This window comes from Megalopta genalis, chromosome 15, assembly GCF_051020955.1.
Source record: "Megalopta genalis isolate 19385.01 chromosome 15, iyMegGena1_principal, whole genome shotgun sequence".
Lineage (NCBI taxonomy): Eukaryota > Metazoa > Arthropoda > Insecta > Hymenoptera > Halictidae > Megalopta > Megalopta genalis.
The window spans coordinates 415,119-438,709 of NC_135027.1; the positions used below are offsets into that span (position 1 = coordinate 415,119).

General features: G+C 48.6%; 1 protein-coding gene across 16 annotated transcripts in view; it reads right to left on the reverse strand.

Annotated features, from left to right (window-relative positions):
- The window catches only part of LOC117229286 (uncharacterized), a 117,023-nt gene that overhangs the window by 86,406 nt on the left and 7,026 nt on the right, over positions 1-23,591 (reverse strand). Inside the window, exon 1 of one of the 16 annotated variants that reach the window (XM_076526432.1) lies at positions 11,049-11,159. The exons of the other annotated variants lie outside the window; for them this stretch is intronic. The gene's annotated coding sequence lies outside the window, so the exon portion shown is untranslated. Of the gene's footprint in view, positions 1-11,048; positions 11,160-23,591 lie in introns of those variants that run through there. 16 annotated transcript variants of the gene reach the window in all.

Sequence of the window (23,591 nt, forward strand, 5' to 3'; positions counted from 1 at the left end):
AAACCCCCGGGACGACGAGCCACGACGACGACGTAGGCGACGACGGAACCACGGAGAGACCTGTTACTCGGATGCCATCGCGCTCGTAGAGACTCTCTGGAATTCGCAGATTCATCGAGCACGATAACAGGAACGAGCCGAGCGTTTCCGGTATCGTCCTACTCCCACGCGTTCCCATCGGGGTCGCCGTAACCGGCAGCCTTTCATTCCACCGATATCAAATTTTATTCTTCCGAGCCGTGGAACGTGTACGCGAACAGATATTTCGAGGAATCCGCGAGGCATGCGGCTGATTGTGCGAAGTAGACCGTGGATTTCGTGCTTCGGAGACGCAAGGTACCTTCCCAACTAAATGCAGTAAATTCTCCCTAATTGACGCTCAGCTCGGAAACGAAAATGGACAATTTGGGAAGACACGATTATTCGAGCCTTTTGGCTCGGTTTTACAGGTACCGATTTGTCGATAATTATAAAAACGTGCCGCAACGTTCGAATAATCGTACTTATTTTTTAAATTGTCCACCTCTCCCAAAATTGTCCATTTTTGGGCACAATCTGAGCGTCGATTAGGGAGAATTTACTGTTCCACTCAAAATTCTCGAGGCAGTCGATAGCACAGTCAATTACTGTGCCACCTCCTGGTTACTGTGCCCTCGCAATAATTTTACTTATATTTAAACAGTCATTATATTATATATCAAACAGTATTAAATTACATATTATAATTAATACCAAATATTTTCAATAAAATTTCATCGATAATTATCATAGCCGAAGCAAAATTTCAACTTCTTAAGTCCCATAAAACGCGGAAACTAATTTTTGTCAATTTCTAATGTACTTTTGCCTTGATCTTGTTAAAAAGTTTAAGAAATTACAAAGCTCAAATAAATACAAAAACGATGCTTTCCAGAACAAAAGATTATCCAAGAATCTCTTATCACAGTTATTTCTGAAAACGATTTACGATGCTCGAAGTTGGCTTGCACGCTCGACTGCGTCTCTGTGTACATTTCTCTTGTGCAACGGCACGATCGGTTCCCACATATTTTAACAGATCTCTGAGTTTAAGTCGAGAGCAAATTTCGGTCGGACGATGACGATCGACTCAATTACAATCGCGAAAGTGTCTGAACGTAATCGCGGCGTCGAAATCGCCGGAGCGGATTACGCCGAAAAATTACGCGAGGCGTTTAATCGAAGCGATACTGGCCAATGCTGTTAAACGATCGAGCCTCTTGGCCGGCGATACGTATATGCTCGCAACGGCGCCTTCGAACCGACACAAAACAAGCTGACGACTCTTTTCCATGCGTCATCGCGCTGCCTACCAACGGGGCGAGCAAGCAGCCAGCCAGCCGGCTAGAAGATTGAACCGCGACTGCGTTCCTTTGTGAACCAATTGCGATTGACTGGCAGCGATTATAACAGTAAAACGATGAATCGCTGCGCGGTGCCGCGCCGGCCGGCTCAGCGATCGTGAAATGAGGATGTATCTCTTCCCGCGGATCGGAAGCGTTCCAAAAACGCGACAGCGATTCGAACGCTTCCGCGCTCTCTTTTATCCTTCCTGGAACGCCGCCTCGCTCGACACCTTCAGACCGAATCCGTCGAATTCGGACGAGCAAACGTTCAAAGATACACACCTGTTCTTGCCACTTGAAATTACCGTCTGAACGCGCGTTATCTTATCGGAGCGTTCGAGTCGCTCGAATCGTAACTTTGTGTAAATACGGCGTACAGAAGTGCAACGAATTCGGAATGCGGCTCAACACCGAGACGACGTTGATCTGATTTCTATGGTACGGTAATCAGCCGTTATTTGTAATCGTAATTGTAATTAACGGGTCCACGGTTCACCGAATCCGTTCATACAGCGCGCGCGGCTAATCTTATTAATCGCTGATTTAATTCACCCTCGCCGATTCGCGTTTCTTACGCACCGGCAGAGCAATTCTTTGCTTTACAAATCGCGGGAATAGCTAATTCGTGGCGTTAAAGATACAAAACTGTTCACCGGTAGGCTAAAGAATCAAGAATTCTTGCAGGAAAATATTATTGTGTGCTTAAAAATGTGCAAATTTGAACAATTTTTTTCTACAAGTGTCTTGATATTTTATCGAAATTCTATTTAAATACAGCTCTGACCTCGCTAAGACACGATTTAGTACTTCGACCGGAATTCCATAAAATTGATTACGGTAATTTCGACAGCCTCGACGGAATATTTCGCATTTTAAACATATTTGTAACCCTAAACTGTTTCACTTCCTCTTAGCTTCCTACGACGGTCCTGTGTAATATTTTTCATTCGTATTTTCATTATAGCAAAGTTTAATATATTTATCAAAACCTGTTTATAGGCAAAAAAAATAACGAATCAGTGCAATCACGCGATGCTTGAAAGTGAAGGTGTCCATTAGAAATTAGAAAGAGGATTTTACTGTGGTGAAATATGGACTATCGATCGATTCGAATGGCGGCGAACGAGATCGAAAGCGGCGACGAGCGTGAAAACGCGTTTCACCGCTCGGCGGAACAAAAGGGGGCTGAATCAATTTTCTATGCGATTAGAATTTCGCGATTGTTACGCCGGTTTCGCGGAATCGGAGATCGCGAGGTCGCCTGAGAATTATCGCCGTTCGGAACGGCTCGCCACGAGAGCATTATCGTCCGCGAACGATAACCCCGTGACCGAAGTAAATCGTCGTCCACCGGCCTGCGCTGCTTTTCACTTCCTGCAAAAGCTCTCTCTCGCTCTCTCTCGCTTCTCATCTCTGAAGAAGCTCTTCCCCTAATCGCCTTTGTTTCTTTCCGTATTTTTGCTTAACGAAGTGTATCAATGAATTAATCCGACTCGGTAGTATTCCTGGTCCGTGTAAAATGCATTCCCGGTCAGCGTAAAATGTATTCCTGGTCAGCGTAAAATGTGCCAGCAAATTAATCCTCGCCAGTGTTCTGAATCAGCGCCGAAGGTTGTTAACTTCTTCCGCACGTACGGAGCATCGATTGCCAGGACGAAGAAAATTCGTAGCACAAACGGACGAGCGTCCGTCGCGTTTCGTTCAACGGGTTGTTCAACTTGCTCGTTCAACTCGGTTTCGTCGCGGTACACCGGCCGTGGTGTGTCGCGGGCTTCGACATGCTCGTAAACGCATCATCCGTGTGATTTCTGTCCCTCGTGGCTGCCAAACGTGCCGGAACTAACAGAGGCCCGGTGATCTATCGCTCCTCTGATCGCTCCGAAGACCAAACAGAAAATAGAGTAGGAACAATGCCGACGACGGTCTCGGCACCCAATTTGCCTCTAGATTACGTTACACCTCTATCTATTTCTTCTCACAGATCAAGATCGATTGAAAATGTGCTTGAAACCAAGTTGCAACTACACAGCGACGCAGAAACATTGATTTCGAGGTCGCTCATCTGAGCGCGCCTTTATGTCTTTGCAGTCCTTAAATGTCTTTGTTCGGCGTAACCTGGCGCAATGTGACATTGTCTGAAATAATCTGACATAATTTGACGCAACCTGTCATAACCTTGACATAATCTCCACTGAGGTGTCAAGTGCTTAATTAAAAAATCTTTCGAAATCAAATGCTGCGCCGTCGACGCAAACCTTCCAGTTGCTATCAGTCTCGCGCGTTTCCGCGAAATTTCCATTTGACCGGCGAAATACCGATGTTCCGAAGCTTCCTGGGGAAATGCCACGGTTTCCCGAGCTCCATTTTCGTTGTTTTTGCCAATGATCGGTCGACGGAGCAGCGAGCACGCGTGCATACGTATGCGCAACGGATTCCTCGGCGTTCACGTGCTCCGCGGTTCGGAATCGAGCGGCCGTTAACGAGGCAACGATCTCTCGGGTGGCTGGTGAATCGAGCCGAGGAATGCGAGTCGCACGACTCAAGAGTGTCCATCGAAAAAGAAATTTATCCGCCCCTGCCCCGGCCAGCTGCTCCACCGCGGAATGCAATTAAGAGAGCTGAAAAGCGGCTTTGTCAACGAGCGCTCGAACGTCTTTCCCGGCCGGATCGCTCCGAGATCGGCAGCGAAACAGATTCCCTTTTGTTCCCGGCACTTTCCAGAATTCGGCTGCCCCCCTCGCGAACCGTGCCCTCCTGCCTCCGGTCCCCCAATTCCACCCCCGACGATCCCCCGCGCCGTTCCGCCGTATCGGCCACTGCGCGGCTCGCGCTCCAAATATTCCGCTGACTCGCGGCCATTCATTAAGCGCCGTTTACTTAATACGCTCCGTAACTCCGTCCGCTGAACGTTCCCGCGTTTCCTTAAAGACATACGGACGCGCCGCTAATTACCCAATCCCGCGGCGCTATCACGCCGGTTTACGGGAACGGTGATCGACTGACGGCGCTGCTGCACTTTCTATAGCCGCCTAATCCGACGATCTTATCGGCCGTTTCCGGGATGACGAGGAGATACGAGCGGCCGGGCGATAAGCTCCGAGCTCGTTTTAATGGTAGCTGTTGAAACATGGATCTCCACTAATTATATCGTTAACTTTTTGCAGCACAGAATTGCTACAATGTAACCGATCTTCTCGCAGCAGCGGTAAAAATCAAGCGCTGCTTCTTTTCCTTCGCTAATCGACGCGTCGACCACCTATCACGAGATAATTTCTATTTTTCAACTTATTTCTATTGTCTGCTCGTTATCATTTATTTATATCTGGAACACATTTGTTCGAAACAGGCTCGGCAGCCGACGAATTCGGTTATTATTTAATGAACTCGAGTTGATCTTGTATTTTATTCTTGTCAAGGTTCTCTTACGTTGTGCGTTTTCGCTGTTTTATACCTTTCACGTAACACGTTATTTGATTATTTATTGGACGGGCTACAGGGCCGTATTGTACGATATAAATAGATAAGAAAATAACGATGGGACATATAAAATTATGTTTTGGCTATGACAAAATAAGACGGTTGATTGACGTCGGTCGGTCGGCATCAGGCACATATTTCTCATCCGTTCTTTCACGTTGATAAGGACGCGTTAGATTAGATTAATTGAAGGATTTTTCGATTTTTCGTCGACCATGATCCCGATCCAGAGAATTAAGTATTAGCAGCTGGCTGTCATTGTTGAGATACAACGAAAACTTCTTTCGACCGCTTGGATACGTTTCAGAGCGGTTTGCCAAATGTTAGAGGATTACCAGCTGGTGATCAGGCATTATGGTTGCTGTAGCTTCCTCGAAACTCGTTCGGTATCGTTGAGACGCCGGTAATTGCCACGGTGCAGTTGGTATAAATTGGGCTTAGATAGCCGCCAATAATTACTTCTCTCTGCTAAGTGTTTTATCAGCCTCGAAATTAGATAAAAACATCATTAACCCCTCTTGTAGGCCACTTAGGCGACGACGTTCCCAGGGCAGCGTATGGCCTCACAGATGTCCTAAATTTCTTTCACCGGCGTGTCTAATAAAAGAAAGCTTGTTATCCAATTTGGCTGGCCTCTGTCCCCGTGAAATCAATAACCAAACCAAGTTCAATTAACTTTTCCCAATCTTATCGCTCCAACGGCGCGCGGTACGCTGGAAACCCGTTTATCGTGTACGAAATTATTTCAGTCTTATTACGAGGTTTAAGGTCGCCGAACACTTTAGTACTGTGAACGGCTGCTTACTCAGATCTACGTAGAATTCACATTTGCAGGTATCCGCACTTGAAAGTTGCGCACACGTGTGCTAACACGTGTCGAATAGCGCGAACTTTCATACGAATGAAGTCCGACATCTATTTTAATCGATTTTTCATAAGCTTTCTCAAAGTTCAAGTTGATAAGAGCTTAACGTTTCTTCTTCGTGAGTTAAAAGATTCTTCTAGAATGCATAAATAATTTAAATGTAGTTGTTGACCTGTATAAAAATGTATTACAGACGTCGCTTTCCGTATCCCATAGGGAGTAATCAAAATAATTAATTCTAGATAATTAATTCGATTCGAAGATTTTCTCTTTCAACGCTTTGCTTCAGTTCTCGCTTCAAGGGAGAACAGAATTCTTTCCGATACAGAAATAGATAAAAATTGACTATTGACCACCACGCCGCTTTCTGAACTATTGTTCGACGGTTCGGCCGCTGTCGAATGCCGCTTTGCCGCCGCAACGGCCCGCGTCTCGGTGACCCGGTGGGCATAAATTCTCCCAATTCATCGGCAGGAAAGCGGGAACATCGTGACGGGCTCTGTTTAACACGGAGCATCCCGTCCGATCACGATCGGCGTATGTCTGGCGACGTTGTTTCGTTGGAGTCGGTTCACCGAGTCCCGCCGGGCTCGCCGGTTAATGGGTTAAAGCGCGGCGCGTTCCGTAGAGCGAGACTCACGATCCGGTGCCTAAATTTACGCGCGGCAGATGTAATAAAGCGGTGCGCCTCGCCGTTTTACGGTATCCTCTATCCGGGATTCCGAATAAGCACCGTCCGCTCTGCCTCGGTCTGCTCGCTCCGGTCGCTTTGAACCGCTGCCAGCCACCTTTCTGCGATTCTTCGAAGGCAGCAAGGTGCGACCGCGCCGTGGAGGAACGTTCCCGAGGTGAAAATCCATCCGGGACACCACCACCGAGCGACTCCCTAGGCCGGATTCCACGGATTTTTGCTCGACGAACGTCCCGGCGTACGGCGCAACACCGACGAAACGAACGGCCAGCCGCTTGCTCGCTGCTTAGAGATTCCAGTCCGAGTGTCCGCGATTTATCTCGGCTCAGTTTTTCCCCGACGGTCAACCCCAGAGTATAGTTAGTCACGTCCGCAGCACGGTCACGTCTGCTTCGACGCGAGATTAACGTCTTGATTGGGCGCGCACGATAGAATCCTTAATAAATCGCTGCCGTGGGGCCGGCTTTCACTGGACCTTGTCTTCCTCGCGAAATTATACGGCCGGCAAATTGCTTCGACGATCCGCCGACCGGCTAGACCACCTCTGTCCTCCATCCTCGAGAACTAGGTACTGCACCTGTAACACCGGCTGCGAAGGAATCCGTGTCAATCCACGGGCATTCGTGCTTCCAGCTCGCAACAGATTCGTCCGCCAGACTCCGACCGATTTAATGTAGGCTTCGCGGGCTAAGAATCGCGGCTGATCGACGCTCTGTCGAAGCTAAGTCGTCAGTTTTTCTCTCCGGCGGGATTTCCTAGGAGCTTTTCTTGGACCTTGGAGATCCGTGCCAGTGATGGCGATGCATGTGAATCGTATCGATATATCGGTGGTAACCCTCCGAAGACCGACCTTACGCTGGGACGTAAGAGGCTAACCCTGGGTATTTTTGGACCCAAGCTTTGAGAATAGTTTTTCTGTTAAGATTATGCATTGTTGTACATTTAAAGGTTCGGTAAGATAATCAAATTAATGCAGAATACAGGAGAGTTATTTCTTATTCGACATCTCCACAATTTATACAGGGTGCACCAAAAGTTACTCGAAATCGGGAAATGAGGAGTTCCTCGGGGCATTTCAAGTAACTTTCTCTTCGATTTCGTGAAAAATCGTCTCCACGGTTTGCTTTTGGAGTAGCTATGTGTGTTACAAGTCCTTTGACAAAGTCTAGACTATTTTTTATGATCGTTCAGACAGTTCGTCTTCCGGAAGAAGCATCTTTCATGATTTCCTTCGTATAAAACCTAACTTGAGAATCATGCTTGCAATGATCTCCGTAATTTTGCTGTTGGAATAGTCATCCTAGCCAGATTTCATTAGCAAGAATTAATTCTAGCCTGATTCCTGTAGTCATTCATACAGTTGGCCTTCCAGAAGCATCATCTCCATGATTTTCTTCAGGATTTTCTTCATATAAAATTTAACCTTGGAATCGACTCTGTAATAGTCTATAGTGTTTTTTATACGAATAGTCATCCTTGCCAAATTTCATCGGCAAAACTCATTCCTCGACTGCTTCCTGCGATTATTCTTGCATTCAATATTAACAATTTCCTTTTCTGTACATAAACAGTTCCGAGAACGATCCCAACAGTCTTCAGAATTCCGCTTCCGAAGCAGCAATCCCAGCCAGTTTCCCCAGCCAAAACTAATCGTTCAGATGAAAGAGGGTAGATACCGTTGTATGTTGCGACGCGATAAGCGGCGACGTTCGTGAAAGGTGAGAACGATTTTTCCGAGCACGGTTTAACAGTGAAAACGGTGTGACGTCGGGCCGTGGGATCCCGAAGAAGGCACCGCCGCGCCGTCCCGGCCGCAATCTTCGCGTGTTCAGCGACGTCAGTATGGAACATCGTCGCAAGTAGGCTGCGTGTCGTCGGTGAAATTCGAGAGGAGATCGCGAACAGATGAACGGTTGTTCCCGATGAATGATCGCGCGTACCCGGGTAACTTATTGCCCGTGGATCCACCGATTCCAAGACGCTCGATCATCCCGGGACCCGCACGGATCCATAGATTATCCGCTATCATTAATAACCCTCGCTAAATACCACTAAAACTCGTTCGAGCGACTATTCCCCCCTTCCTTTCTCTCTCTCTCTCTCTCTCTCTCTCTCTCTCTCTCTCTCTTTATCTTTCCTATGACGCGCGTGATTTTTAAGCGCGCGATACCACGGAGACACGTACACATTTCGAAAACAGCAGATTCCACGAGCAGCAAGTCAGCCCGAACAAATTCCCGGTGATTTGTTGCCGGTCCACGTCACGTTTCCGGCCGCTCGGTTCGAGGGATTCTGCGGAATGCTCGCGTGACTCACACGGCTCATGCTAGTCGGGCTTCTCGATAGTCCGATTTGGGGCTCCGGACATCTGTTCGACGGCGAAACAACGGAGAGACAAAACCGGTGAGACACCGGATCGATAATTCACCGGTCGTTCTGCGCCGTTCTACCTCGGGCCCGCGGTATTTTTCTATGATCTTTTTAATTGCCCGAGCCACGAGACAATCTCGGGACGAGGATAATTAAATTTAAACCAGTCCGGAGCCGGCCCGGACCAGGCCCGTGCCTCGTTAGGCCGGCTTCCGAATCGGCGCGGGCCGACAGAGCCCCGGCTCCGAGCAAATTATCCGAGGCCGATGTTACCAATCGGCGAGCTCTGCCCGGGAAAAAACCGCGAAGTGTCTTCCCTTATGAATTATGCATCACCCATGAATCTCCGCGCGGCTAATAGGTGATCCTCGCAGCGCAGCGGTCCCCGGGGCCTTTCTACTCAGCGGGCCCGGCAGCGTCGTGACGAGAAACCGTATCTTCCTGCGATATTATCTGTCGGCTCGATCTTTCCACGCGAGCAGTCGCTTTCGATCTATGTAGACGACCATGCAAAACGACCCCGAATAGGTCCGGAAAGACAAACACAGATGGAAAGCCGACCGCATCTGTCGGCGTAGGCGACAGATTTTTTACAGCTGTTTCAGAGAGCGCTTTCTCGCGGTTATTTCGTTCGTTCTGAAAATTCTACGCCGATCGAGATACACTCGCCGGGCAAGATGGATCCTGTCAGGCTCGCGACTTCTTTAGACCACGATGGACTCCGAAAGTAGAATCTACTTGACACACATCCCCCCCGTCGAAATAGATGCTGTGACGCGGGTGCCGAGTGTGGATCGAAAACGACTATTTCCTAAAGTTCAACTCGCTTGATTCTTTATTGAAAACTCCGTTGATAATGCCAAAGGTTCTGTCATTATCAGATATTACGGCTTTATAATGCTCCGTAATTATTCCTGTAAAATCGAAGGGAAGGATAAATATTCTTGAATGAACTGGAGCTCTGAAATATCGATGGACATAGACACCGTGAAAGCATCGAGTAGGTCGTCTTCTTGCAACATACAAGTCAAGAACGATTCGGAATTCTTCAGAATTCTAGCAAGAAGAACATACTCTTACCGGTAAATTAAAAGGAAAATATTCTAAAAAAAAAATGAATTCCTCGCCAGGAAATAATTACATAGTCATGAAATCATCATCGAAGAGCAAACGTAACAATAGTTTCCCATGTCTTCTTGTCGTTCCAAGTGACAGAAAAATTGAAGAAAAGTATTTTAGCGATTTAAAGTCTCTCAAACATTGAAAAAGAATTCGAGTCACGTAGTCCGGCCTTAAAACAGTTATTGCTCGTTTCAAAAGGTGTCCGAACGCTTTAGTCCGTCACTCTGTATACAGGCCTATTGTAACATCACACCGCTCCAAAGCACCGGCGACTCGTCAGTCTTGGTCAGGCGATTCTCGCAGCTCGAAATATGTTTCGAAGGTTTACGATCGGTTTATAAAGAAGCCGGTCAGAGGCAGACCGGCGCCGATTAATAGAGAAGATGGAGCCACCACGGAAATAAAGCTCGAACGGGCTCGATCGTGAAGGAGTTAGTCGGCGCGAGCGCGCGCGCGCGCACGAGGGCCCTCGGAACGCGGATTCCTCGAGGCGCGCCGGCTCCGAAACACCATAGGAACGCTCGCAATGCTTTTCGGGAGTTTTACGACCGGTCTATAAAGTAGCCCGAGGTGCCGCGGCGTCAAGTGATGACAGAAATCGGACCTGTCCCTGTTTTGGAACGCTTCTAGCCGAGAATAGAACCGTCCCGGTGCGCGGTTTCGGCCACTGGGTCTTGCGCGGTTGTAAACGAACGATTACGATGCCTCTTTTCCACGATTATTTTCGATTCGCCGCGCACTTATTACGACCGTACCGTTAATCCCGCCGACGTTCATCGTGCCGTAAAACCGCCGGAGGCCCGTCAGATCCGCCGATATTTTCGGAGACCTCGGAAACCGACGCCTACGACGATAATTCGCGGGCCCGCTCGAATTTTCGCATTCCGCGAAACGTTTTATACGCGGACGGTGCTCGAACGGCGTGCCGATCATCGACGGTCATGGGACTGTTATAGAAAACGCGGAGAATTTGCGTCTGCGAATGTCCGCACGAATAATTCCGTCGCTCGGAAACGGACGCGAAATTATTTGATAAGAAGCGATCGAACGACGTCAGTAGATACTGATACATATTTATTATCTATATGTTTCAGAATATCGTTTATCTTTTAATCAAAAATATTAACACGTCTTGTTCGATAAATGTAAAGTTAATTACCCTGCCATCCCACGGTAACCGGCTCCGCTGCATCTGCTTCCAGCTACGTCGCGCGTCCGCGACAATTTCTGTCGGACTTTCCGTATCGGCGTCTGGATAACTCGAGATTGCCAGTATCTCGACCGCCGCGAGATTCATTGAGAGTCCGATCGAATGACGGCCTAATCGCGGGATCTCGAGTCGCGTCACGCTCGTACCTGGCCGTGGTAGGGTGCGAGCAGTCGCCGGGGCGACACCGGCCGCCGCATGCAGTTTCGGGATTTCGTGGTTGACTCAGCGCGAAATACATACTTCCTTTTGACGAGAACCACTCGACCCGCCGAAATATATACGGGCTGAGTCAGCCACGGGGCTGCACAGGTACCCTCCTCTTCGCGACGGAGGGAGGGCGAGCAGAATGTATATCGAGCGCGGTTTTGGCCAGCTCGACAGGCGGCCAGGGAAAATAGAGCGGCGACCAACCGGAAAACGGTCGGCTAAACGCGCGCGTGCACCTTGCGCACGTAGGTGGACGGACGGGATTATTCGTGGTCTTGGAAATAAAAGCTGACACCAGCCCCTCCCGATTCCCGAGGAATCGCCGTGTCTACGTGGCTGACCCCGTTCGAGCGAACGCCAGAAACGGAGCACCGGTTCACCAGTATCAGGGTAGTTTAGGGTATCCAACTGGTATCTGGGCGGCCTGGCTCAGAGAAGCCTTACCGCGACGCTCTAATCACATTACTCGGCAACTCGCCGATATCCCCGTTTCAACGCCTATCGGCATATCGCAGTTGTTCGACTTCGCCGTGCAACTTCTCGGAGACAGAGCCTGCCAAAACTCGGCTGCGAACCTCGCCCCCGACCAAACGCAATCCCATGATCGCATTGTGAACCGCCATGAGACGCTCCACTTTCTACACAGCGGTTCGATAAAAGCCGAGGGACTCGAGGAAAATTCTAGTTTCCGCGGCGGATAAAACCAGCTGAAACCTGCACCACTTTTTATCGAATCATCGAAGTCATCGTGGGTCGGTTCGTGTGATGCATTAGAAGACCTACAGCCGGTTCCCGGTACTACGAGTACCATAAGTTCAACCCCTTGCGATGCGTTTTCTTTCGAAGCTTCGTCGGTTAGTTCGTACTTTATCACCGATTACGGAAAATTTATATTTACTGTACGGTCGTCGTTGCTTTAACGTTCAGTTTTCTTGTTCTCGCGCGCTTTATTTTATCCGTATTTCTGGATTCGTTCGCTTATTCACTGCAATTTCCAACAGTCGTGCAATTCGCAACAATTGTTAAATACGTAAATATTGTACAAAGTATATAAGTAAACGAAATATTTAAAAACGTGGAATCTTTGCGAACGTAAATTTCATTCCTGGTCCCATAGGCTCCCATAAGCAGGGTTAAGCATGTTTAACAAAAGAATAGGATGCTATTGCGATTTAAAAGACGATTATGTTTGAAATCTGTATACAGGGTGTCCCAAAAATGTCTCGCAGTCCGAAAGTGGCGGGTTCCTCGGGTCATTTGAAGCAACTTTTTCCTTTACAAAAATTTTCTCCGAGACACCATTAACGAGTTATTAACGAAAAACAGTGACCAATAAGAATCGAGCTCGGCTGGCGCGAGGCAACCGAGCCAATGAGCGGAACTGGGCTTCCGGTATTCGATTCGCGGTACTCGATTCTTATTGGTCACTGTTTTTCGTGAATAACTCGTTAACGGTGCCTCGGAGAAAATTCTTGTAAAGGAAGAAGTTGCTTCAAATGATCCGAGGAACCCGCCATTTCCGGATTGCAAGACATTTTTGGGACACCCTGTATATATTACAGTGCGATTGGTTCGAAAAGAATGAAAAGAATAAGAACAAAAATAACCGTGGCGTTACTAAATCTTTCCAGAAGCAAGTGCGATAAAGAAGAACAGTTGCTGCGGCAGACCTTATCCAAGAGCCGAGATTTATTTGCGTTGCCCCGGCGCGAATTCGTCGAATCGCGGTAAAATAGCGATGTTAGATCAAAGCGATCACCGGGGAAGCTGGCGGGATTAGTTTTAACCAGCTTTGTTATTGTTCCCCCCTATTCGGCGTCGCTTTTTATCGGAACACGGGATCGATGATACCGGGCGGCAGTTTTTCCGCGGACGGTCCCCGATACCAAAGGATAAGATAAACGGTGATCGTTGGACCGATCGGTCGTCGTCGTAAACACGCATCGATGCGACGCGATTCGCGTTCCCCGGGACCGGCAATAAACGCCGGGATCACGGATCACGGTTTCAGCGATCGCTCGCGAGCAAGATCGAACTACCGATCGCGATTACGATCGATGTATTCCGAGAACTGGTAGCCGTGATCCGTGGATCGGCTATCCGACCAGAATTGACACGGTGTAAAACCTGTCGAGCCGATGTCGCGAATGCACAGTTTCTCGTGGGACGTGAAAATAAAATGTCGGCCGGCCGGTCGGCCGGTCGCGGGGCCGAGAATGGAGATTCGATTGTCGAGCCTGTCTCGAATCGAGTCTAATTCACGGTTGAGGAGGCGCATGACGTATGCCCGGTGGCACTGGCGCAACCATACGCTTCGAGAAGCTTTCGAAAAAGGATCACCGAGCGGCCGGCCAGCCGCGCGGTGAGTAATCCCGAAGCTATTTCAGCGAGAGTATTTCGCGGATTGCGCGCGTGCAGTCGGCGGCGTAGAAGAAAATGACGTCAGGCAACAACCTTACAGATTTACGGACCTGGCGGAAAGTCAAGTCGCGATGTCCAGGGGGCGATGTTTGGAAACGGGAGGACGTGACCGGTCGCCGACAAACAAATCGACGTTCCCGACGCGCTGCAAGACGCGCGAGGGAGTCGCCGAATATGTTCGGCCTGGTCCGTATAAGGTGTTCGCCGACCACCCACACCGGTCCATCGATCACCGATATCCTCCAGATTTTAAAGCGTCCTCCTTCTCCCCCCTGCTCTTCCTCCTCCTTCTCCCCCGCACTCGAGATAATCCGCTGGCATGCGTGCAAGATGTTCGCAGATCGGCTATCACTTTAATGGAGAATTTCATCTGATATAGACGCCGGAAGACATTACTCAAGCCGCTTGCTCCGGCACGCATTCCGTATCGCGATGAAGAACACGCGGTTCATTGATGCTGATCGTGCATTTATTACAGAGTCTTCTGTATTATCGAAAATCAGAATTATCGTCGCGGCCGACAGAAATACCGTCCCCGCGGCCCCACGGAAAATCTATCCCCGGGAATCTGTGTGTATACGGACCGTTCAGGAAACCCGCGGGCATCGATTGCACGCGCGATTAAATTCACCATGGAAATAGATCAACTGTGGGGCCGGACGTCTGTCAAAATATTTGAAAAAGCATCGATCGCATGGAATAACATTTCAAGATCTATTTGCCGCCGCGGAGATAAGTACACGGATTGAAAAAACGTTCTGGATATCATTATTTGAAACAGCATGTCACGTTTCGAAATTTCGATTAATTACTTGAAATTCCATTTCTTGCGCAATTGAAAATTGAAATTCAATTCAAAATTGTAATTGAAAATAATGCTATAGGAAAAATAAGCCACATTTCTTGCAACTGATATTTACCAGAGGAAATAAAGCTATAGGAAAACTAAGCTTCTTAAAATGCATATTTGTAAAATCAGTTAAGTATTTCAACTGATATTTTATTCGACACAGAAATAAATTACTATTTCGAACGCGAAGCGCGTTTCAGAGAAATAGTAGTTTGGCAAATATTTCTCGGCGGAAATATTTTTACCCAGGTCTGACGCGCTTCTTCTCCATTCGTCCGATAAAAAGCGTATTTTGTTGGCACTGTCGAGTAACCCTTTCGACGACAATGTTCCGTGTGAATTCCGCGAAACGCGGGTTCCCTGGTCGGAACAATAGCCTCGGAACTGTGTCAGATTCCCCGGCGCAGTATCCAATAATAATTCTAACGACGACTTGATTAACAATGATGAACGAGCGGGAATAATCGCGGGGAAGCGATAGACAGCTTTATGGAGGTTGCTAATTAGGCGCCTAGTCCCCGAGATCAAGAGCTGTACACCGAGGGAGACGTCGCCGTATTTTCTGCCGGGGCCCTCGCTATTCGCGCGCGACTACCAGCCAAACGACGAATACCGGCGAGCGCGCGAACCACAAATTCCTGTTAACGTTCGTTTTCGTCGGCCCCGCCGCGCGTTTCTGCGAGCGCCGGAGGCAATATAGACTTTTATAAATCATCGCAGTCGTCCCCCTTGTTCGCCACTTATTTTCCCGAAGCCGCGGACGCGCTGATTAATCCCGCTCCGCTCCGACGCGCTCCCGCTTGTTAATCACCCGCTTCTGCAAGCGTTCTTCTTTGTCATTTAATCTGCCGTCCTTGCGGCGACCCGACCGTCCGTCGGTCCGCTCGTCGATTTCGTGGAAAAAAATTCAGCACTTCCGGCCGGAACGGACTTGGCACGCGCGCGACCGACGACGCCGCCCCGGCGTCAATTCTTCGATTTTCTCCGATTCCACCGTTGCGCAAAGTCTCGCAAGGAGATTCTCGTCGGTTGTTAAACTATTCAAGATAGTCGGGGGACAAGAATCGGGCTTCTGGCTGGTTTCTAATTACGAATTGAAAGCGTCTAATTTTGTATCTCGCGATCGCTGGAAAGAGTTTCTCTTTGGCAGATCAACGAAATCAATCATCGATTGTTTAAACGATCGGAGAAAAGAACGCGGAACCTCTCCGACTCTTGACAGCATCTCTGCCGGGATTACACGTCTCTCTGCTGTATAATTTAACTTCCTCGAACAGCGGAGGTTCGAACGAAGTCCCGCGAAGTATAGAATCACCGGAAAATTATTCTCGCAGGTGGCCGGCCTGCGAGCGTCGAAGAAGCAGCAGGAGTCTGTTGGTCGTCTCTCAAAATAAACGACCACCGGAGAAAGGAATCTTCCTCGTGCCACTTTTGGCCGTCTCCGATGGTCTACTAATCTCCTCGCGAAGTAGAATAACCGAGGAGAACGTCCGTATCACCCGAGAGGTCTTTCCCGGCGATCCTCGCCGCCGCGCCGCCGCGATTTTTATTCCGGCCGTTTAGTCCGATGCAGTTACGGCGGCCATCAATCTTCCGGCGAGACAATTTGCATAAATCTCCGATATCGATCGGCAGACGGCACGAAAGAATACATACCGTGTCAACCCGTAGTCACTTTCTCCGCTCGGAGCATCTACGATTCCTGCGTGCGAGGAGGCTCTGCCTTTCCCCGCCGGGCCCCGGGGTCCGTGTACCGGCGATTACAACAATGGCGAACAATCGTGAACGATTAAAAAGATAACGGGCTAGGTGGTACGTGTGCCGAGGTACAAGCGTTCGTGTCGATGCATCGATAGGTGGGCTCCGTTTTATCTCGTTACTCGGTCGAAGCGTTTTAAGAGCCGGCCGCCGCGCGTACAACGGAGTTTCACCGGGAACAATGCTATCGGCGGGCTGCTACGATTATTCGCGACGGTTCCCATTATTATTTAGACAGGAGACTTTTTCGTCGAATCAATTATCATTCGAGCCTGTACGCTTATCGATTTTCATTATTGACGGTTACGCGGCGGTTTTCGTTTCTGCGAAACGGGCATTGTCCGATTCGGCTGCGACGGACGCGAGCCTCGAGAGAAATTTTACAAACTGTTCGGATATAATTAAAAATTGTACGCACTCCTTTGTCTCGTCAACCGCGTGTCGTCATTCATCTTGCATTCCTTTGAACAGGATTTAGGTTCGTACGACGCGTAGCTCTGTCGTGAAAGAGCCTCTCGGCTTTATTTTCTGGTCTGGCTAGACGGAAAAAAATGCTGGACTGACGGGTTCACGGAGAACGAGATTCATCATTTCGGCGAACGTCGATAAAATGTGACGACAAAAAATGTATGTACCTTGCGGAAAGTAACGAAAGGTTTCATCAAGGTTTCACGTTTCAATAAAAATTACCGAATATCATCGGTGTTTTATCGGTTTACCCAAGCTTCTAATAACTTCACTGTTTTAATACTTCGTGTCCTGTTTATTCCTGTTGCAAAAATAACTTCCTACTCGAAAGGAGCGCAGAAGCTACCAACGTTCCGCGTACAATGCACGCAGAGATCAAAGACCAACCGATAAATTGCAAGCTCGCTGTGCACGAACGTTTCAGCTAATTAAAAAGGAACACTGGAAACGTCGGCCGGCGTCGCTGCAGAGGCGCGAGAGTAATTATTAGTTTTTCAGTCTGATGGCGAGAATAATTCGTGTGATCAACGAATCCGTTTCGCGGGCGTCATATTAAAACACGTCGTCGTCGTCGTCGCAGAGCAGCACGACGCGACAAGACGCGACGGCCGAGCTTCAAGAATAATTACGTCGAGTCCGAGGCAGGGTTCGAGCCATTTTGTCAGCCGTAATTTAAATGATCTCTCGCGTGACCGCGTGGGCGGTGCATTAACGCTTCCGTGGCAAATTGCGTGGAGGAAAAATAAAAAGGAAACGCGAGAGGAAACAGCGGGACGAGGCATAATTTATTAGACATCAACACTGAACCAACGCGCGGCGTACTTCGCGCGCGTGTTTCTCTCGAGTTCCCCGGTTTACACCCCGAGCGTCGGCCGATCGCTCTGCAAGGAAGATGGCTGCTCGGTAATTCGATACACCGGCTCGCCATTTATTTCAGGGATCCGTTTTGTCCGGATTCGCCGAAAAATTCCGGGCTCCGGGACGAGCCCGAAATTGTAGCACTCAAAATCGTTTCGTAAACCGACGGAGCAAAAGGGAACGCGTTCGTTCGTGAAAAACTACGCGTAGATTTTATTTCAAAACAGAACAAAAAAAAGAAGAAAAAGAATAGAAAAGTAGTCTGAATTGCTCTAAACGTTTTTTCGTTGGTTACGAGCACGAGCACAACTTTTTGACAGCGCTCGTAAATTGTTCTCGCCGCACGAGTCGTTGGCGAACAGTGCTCACAAACTGTTCACAAGTACTTGCGAAAACCGTGGGTTCCATGTAAACGAACAGCTTTGTGGAGAAGTGTTTCCAGAGAAACAGCTCGTCGGTTGTTCCCTTCACGTTCGCCACTTAGCGAAGGCCTCAATTTCTAATGCAAAACTAAGTGGCGAAGCCTGTATCACTATAATTACCGACTGTAAACAAGCTGCTCGCAATCGTACATCCAGCAGAATACAAGGGAGCAATCGATCAAATTCTCCGGCAATCTGCAAAGACCTGTTCCGCGAAAAATTCAGCAAGATCGATAGCCATTGACAAAATGAATGGCGTTCGGAAAACGATGCCGATCTTTATCGCGTTGCTCCACCTTCGACCGCTCCGCATTGCGATCGCAATACGTTACCACCCCCCTTCGTCTGACCTTTCGCAGAATTCGCCATTTTCGATGGAAATCGTTGCGCATGCGAACGGCGCGATCGAGCGGTGCACCGCGAGATCACGATCGATATTCGTAGATCCGATTGAAATTCAATGGGGCGCGTGTCTCGGTCGATCGAGCCGGCCCAAAAAATATCGGTCGCGGCACGTTCGGGCCTGTTAGGCTCGTCGATCGGCACGTAGATCGGCGGGGAGGACCGCGACGGTGAAACTAGCGAGACGAATTCCGCTCCGAAACGCTATTACGCTGCGGTTTCAAGCGCGTGTTACCACTCGGCGCTCGTTCGTCACAGACGATTTGCTCCGTCGCGTCGCCTCGCGCCGGATCGTAGTTTTCCCGAAAGGTCCCTCGCGGTGTTATCGATCCTCGAAATCTACCGTCCTGCCATCCTCGTTAACATAATGCGACGCGTACGTGACAGCCGTTTCTTTCCGCCCCCCTCGCCGCCCGATCCGGCTAACCGAGTTTCCCGTCACGGTTCTCGATCTGTCGCGGATGCGACGATACCGCGCGATAACGCCGCGCTATCTGCCATACGATTCCTCGAGGATATGTCGCAACATCCGCGAATTACGCACGCCCCGGGAACCGCAGGCCTCACGCCCGATTATCGCCGACTGTTGACTTTTTCTCGCCACGGTTTCGTGTTTCGCGCGATTGTCACTCTTGTCTTCCCATTTCTCAGTCCACGTAAGCCGGCTTCGCAGAATTCAGCTGTTCAAGTTAACAATTAAAGTTGCTCATTGTTCCACCAAGATTTCTTTTCCCCCCTTCATATCAATGTATTTCGTGCCTAATCCAATCGTCCGATCGTCGCATGCTCTCGGCACTTTTAAAAATCCAAGACATCCAAAGGGTGTTTTCCAGGCATTTCTCCGCGAACGCTCGACTCCGGTGATTTCAGAAGCCTGCTTATCAAGAACGAGTCTATCATCGCGCCAACCGAACTCATCTCTACTTGATAAGCGAGTTAATTATCGCGGCGGAAACGCAGCGATCAGGTGGCTCGTTAGCTGTCCCGTAACGAATCGGAATCGATTCGTTCGTAAAAAGACACGGTGTTCCAGTCGAACGGAGCTTGTAAAAGCCATTCACCGCGATCGTTCGTGGAAACCGGAAGCCGGCCTCGACGAGCCAAAAAGTTCAAATAATCCGGCCGAAGAAACTGCGCTCCGGGGGCAGGCTTCCCTTGCTTCTCGCGCGGCGCAATCCTTTCCCGCGGTCTCGCGGAACGTTGCTTTCACAGATGCGAATGTCCGCTCATCGATGCCAATAGTCGTTCGCCGGCATTGTTGTTGGACCTTTTCATCACCCGCGCTCATGCGGGTTTCTCCTGGCACACTATTTTCGACCGAGTGATTCACGAGCCGCGCGCGGTTCGTCACACACACACGCGCGCGTGCACACAGACGCTCAGGATACGCTGCACTTTTATTTCTGCCACGGCGCGCGACGACGTAAACTGGCCTATTTAACCGCGGCGACGTTCATTCGACGATCATCTCGCGGAAGCCAGTCAATTTTCGAGCCGGGTAATAGCCTTATTCGGGTTCGAGCCGATCCGCTTCCAAAACTATTCTCGGATCTCGCTCTCCGAGTCCGCTCGGCGTTCCAATGCCGATTTTCGCGACTTTCCGCAATTTCTAGATTCTGAAAAGAAATCGCCGACGATTCGTGGCTAGTACAGAGAGGTTGCAGAAAATTTTGCCATCTCGTTCGGTCAAATATATGTACGTCGCTGTCATACAGGGTGCCTGAAAAATGTCTCGTAATCCAGAAATGGAGGGTTTCTGAGATCATTTGAAGCAACTTTCTCCTTAGCGAAAATGCAAACCGCGGCTTCGTTTACGAGTTATCAACGAAAATCAGTGACCAATGAGAGGCGAGATCTGCTGGCGCGAGACGGCCGCGCTTCGCGCGCTCGTTGGCTCGGCCGCCTCGCGTCAGCAGAGCTCGCTTCTTATTGGTTGGCGTTCTTCATTAATAACTCGTAAACGAAGCCGCGGTTTGCATTTTCGCTAAGGAAAAAGTTACTTCGAATAACCTAAGGAATCCACCATTTCCGGATTGCGAGACATTTTTGGGACACCCTGTACTTCACGTCGTTCCTTCATCGATTCCAAGAAACAAGAACTCCACTTCTTATTCTGCGTTGATGCTTGCATCTGTTAATTATTCAATTTCTTAATTCTTCAATTCTTCGGCATAAATGCGGAACATCCGCACCGACTCGTAACAAACTCCTCTAATGGCATTGTTATATCACCAGAAATACTCTGCACGTTAAATTCCATTATGCAAGGAAAGATTATAGCTTTATACGTCAGGAGTTTCACTCCTCGCTACGCGATTCTTATAACTGCATTAATCCTACAATTATAAACACCAAGAAGTTCTGCGAACGTCTAGACATCATCTTCTCCCATCTCGCTTTCTCGCGGAATTCGGAATACTATTACAATTCGTATAAATTTACATAAGCTTACAATGAATACGGGCTACTGTTACAGTAAATTCTCCCTAATTTTTCCTCAGCTTGTAAACAAAAATCGGAAAAGGAGATACGATTATTCGAGCCTCGCGGCTCGCCTTTATAATTATTGGCGATCGGCGATTACAAAAACGAGCCACGAGGCTCGTATAATCGTATCACCTCCTCCCAAATTGCCCATTTTCGTTTACAAGCTGAGAGACAATTGCAGAGAATTCACTGCACTTGCTTTATGTTCATATACTTAATATATTTTTTATACTTATTCATGCACGTATATATCGAATTAGTTGTGTACAACTGAACCGGTAAATAAACAAATCGAACGAAATAAATGCGTCACGACGAAATAAATTGACGAAATAAATACGTCGAGGTTGGAAAATGTCGTGAAGTCGATACGAAAATTTTCGTACGAAAATTGTTCCCACGTCGAAGAGCCGTATCCGCCCACATCCAGGTCTTTCTACAATTAACATCGAACGACTAATCCAAGATAATGGTCCGATGAATGTCCCGTTCGCGTAGCCGCATTATACTTTCATGATCCCGCTGGTGGGAACCATATCCGTGGATCACGTTCTCCCGTGGAACCGCCGGCCCCGCAATATGCATAAGTGCATCTATCTATAATTGGCCGGCCGTGAATTAACGTCGCGGTTCACTTATCGCGATTCCCGAACGTGACTCACACGGCACTTCGGCCACGAACTTCAACCGGATCTCCCCTTTGGCTTCGCGAAGACAAAAGCTGCACTGTACACGGGCCCCCTTGTCGACGCGAGAGAGTTTCACCGAGATGTACCTCGTGCGCTCGGGGCTCGCTCGGAACGGCCCCGTTTTAAAGCGACGACGTCGGGAACCCGATAACGCCCGGCCGCTCCCTGGAATCGATAATCGCGAGTTTTCTCCCGTTTCCCCCGATGGAAATTCCTTTTTACGTCGCCGGTCACTTTTCATCGGCTGTTCGTCGCTCCGAACCGACCGTTCTCCGAGGCAATAATTCTCCGTCGGAGTTCACGCTTTGACACGTTGACCCTCGCCGATATCGACAAGGAATCTCGAGCCGGCGTTTTTCAATTAATTCTTCGACGCGGCGCGACTCGAGTGCCGATTGCCGTTCAAACGAGACCTTGGCTCGGGCTTCCGTCGAGATTATTGTCTGAATGGAGGTTCGGCTAAGTTAATAAGGTAACGAGAATTTTCTTCGGCGCGAACGGCGCGCGATAAGCACGCTGCACAGCATTAGCGCGGATTTTCACTGTGCACCAGCGATAAAAACGGAGCGCCCGACGAGCCAACGGCTTCAACGGGTTAATCCTTTCATCTCCCGCGCTGACTTTAATCGTCATCCGTGGAACTATCCTGGCTGCCTATAGCGCTCCCCTCGAATTAAACAGCGTAATCGCGAGATTTATCTCCGTTGCGCGGCGCATCGCGCGGAATTTAGCCACCGACGGCGTCCCATTGTGCTCTCCTTGCTACCGTGATGCGCAACACCAGCGTTCTTCCGCCCCCGAGAAAACAGCGCGGTACGTGTTACCGAACAATGCACCCGAAGCTGGCGGGCATGTGGACGATCCTAATTTAACCTGTTATCCGGGGAAATAATTTTGGCCAACCCGTTCCGCAACGAAGCCTTCTCCCATCGCAGCGAGAAGATGTGTTATCATTCTTAGAGTAATAAGAAAGAAATCGCTTTTTAATTATTAATTATTCGTTTCGTCAAACTATAACGTCTTTAGAAAGTTTATAAAATGAAATGGTTCCGATTTAAGTGCCAAAGAATTAAATCGCAGTAATTATTTCGTGGTTGTCTTTTTATTTATTACACAGATTTCTTCGGTAAATCCTGGCTGCCTTAGTCTATTGCAATACAAGACACGTTGTATGTATTGCTTGAAAATAAACTGTGCAAATTCCAAGTGTTACTATATGGTCGCATTAGGTTTCAATGAGTAAGAACGACGTATTAAATGTAATGCGTATCTGTTATCGTCTTGAAAACTTTCCACGAATATTTATTTTACTTAAATTATTATATTATTATTTACTTAATTATTTCGTTATACACCGGTTAACAGGTTAAGAGATCGAAAGGATGAACTTCATTCTTTGCAACGGGAAATTCGACGAAGCTCCGTTGAAATGATAATCGAATTATGTACATCGCTACGTGAGTACAATAATTTCTCCCTAATTCGTGCTCAGATTGCGCACAAAAATGGACAATTTAGGAAGAGCAGATACGATTGTTCGAGCCTTGGGTCTCGTTTTTATAGTAGTTGACGATCGATGACTATTGAAACGAGCCGCAAGGCTCGAACAATCGTGTCTGCTCTTCCCAAATTGTCCATTTCCGTGCGAAATATGAGCGCGAATTCGGGAGAAATTACCGTACACCTTCGTTACACCGCCGCGCGGTTTACAAAATGAAGTCTAACATTGTGCAACCGCGGCCAGAAAAATCGATAAAATCGCACGCGTCTCCGCGATACCACAAAACGATCCCGACCTCGCTGGAACGAAACGGGGTCCGAGATGTTGGGCGACCACGACGAACGTCTCCAACAGCGCGTAACCTTCGTTCGCCGGGAAGTTTATGATGAAAAGGGGGTCAATAACTGTATCCGACGGACTGGTGACCCT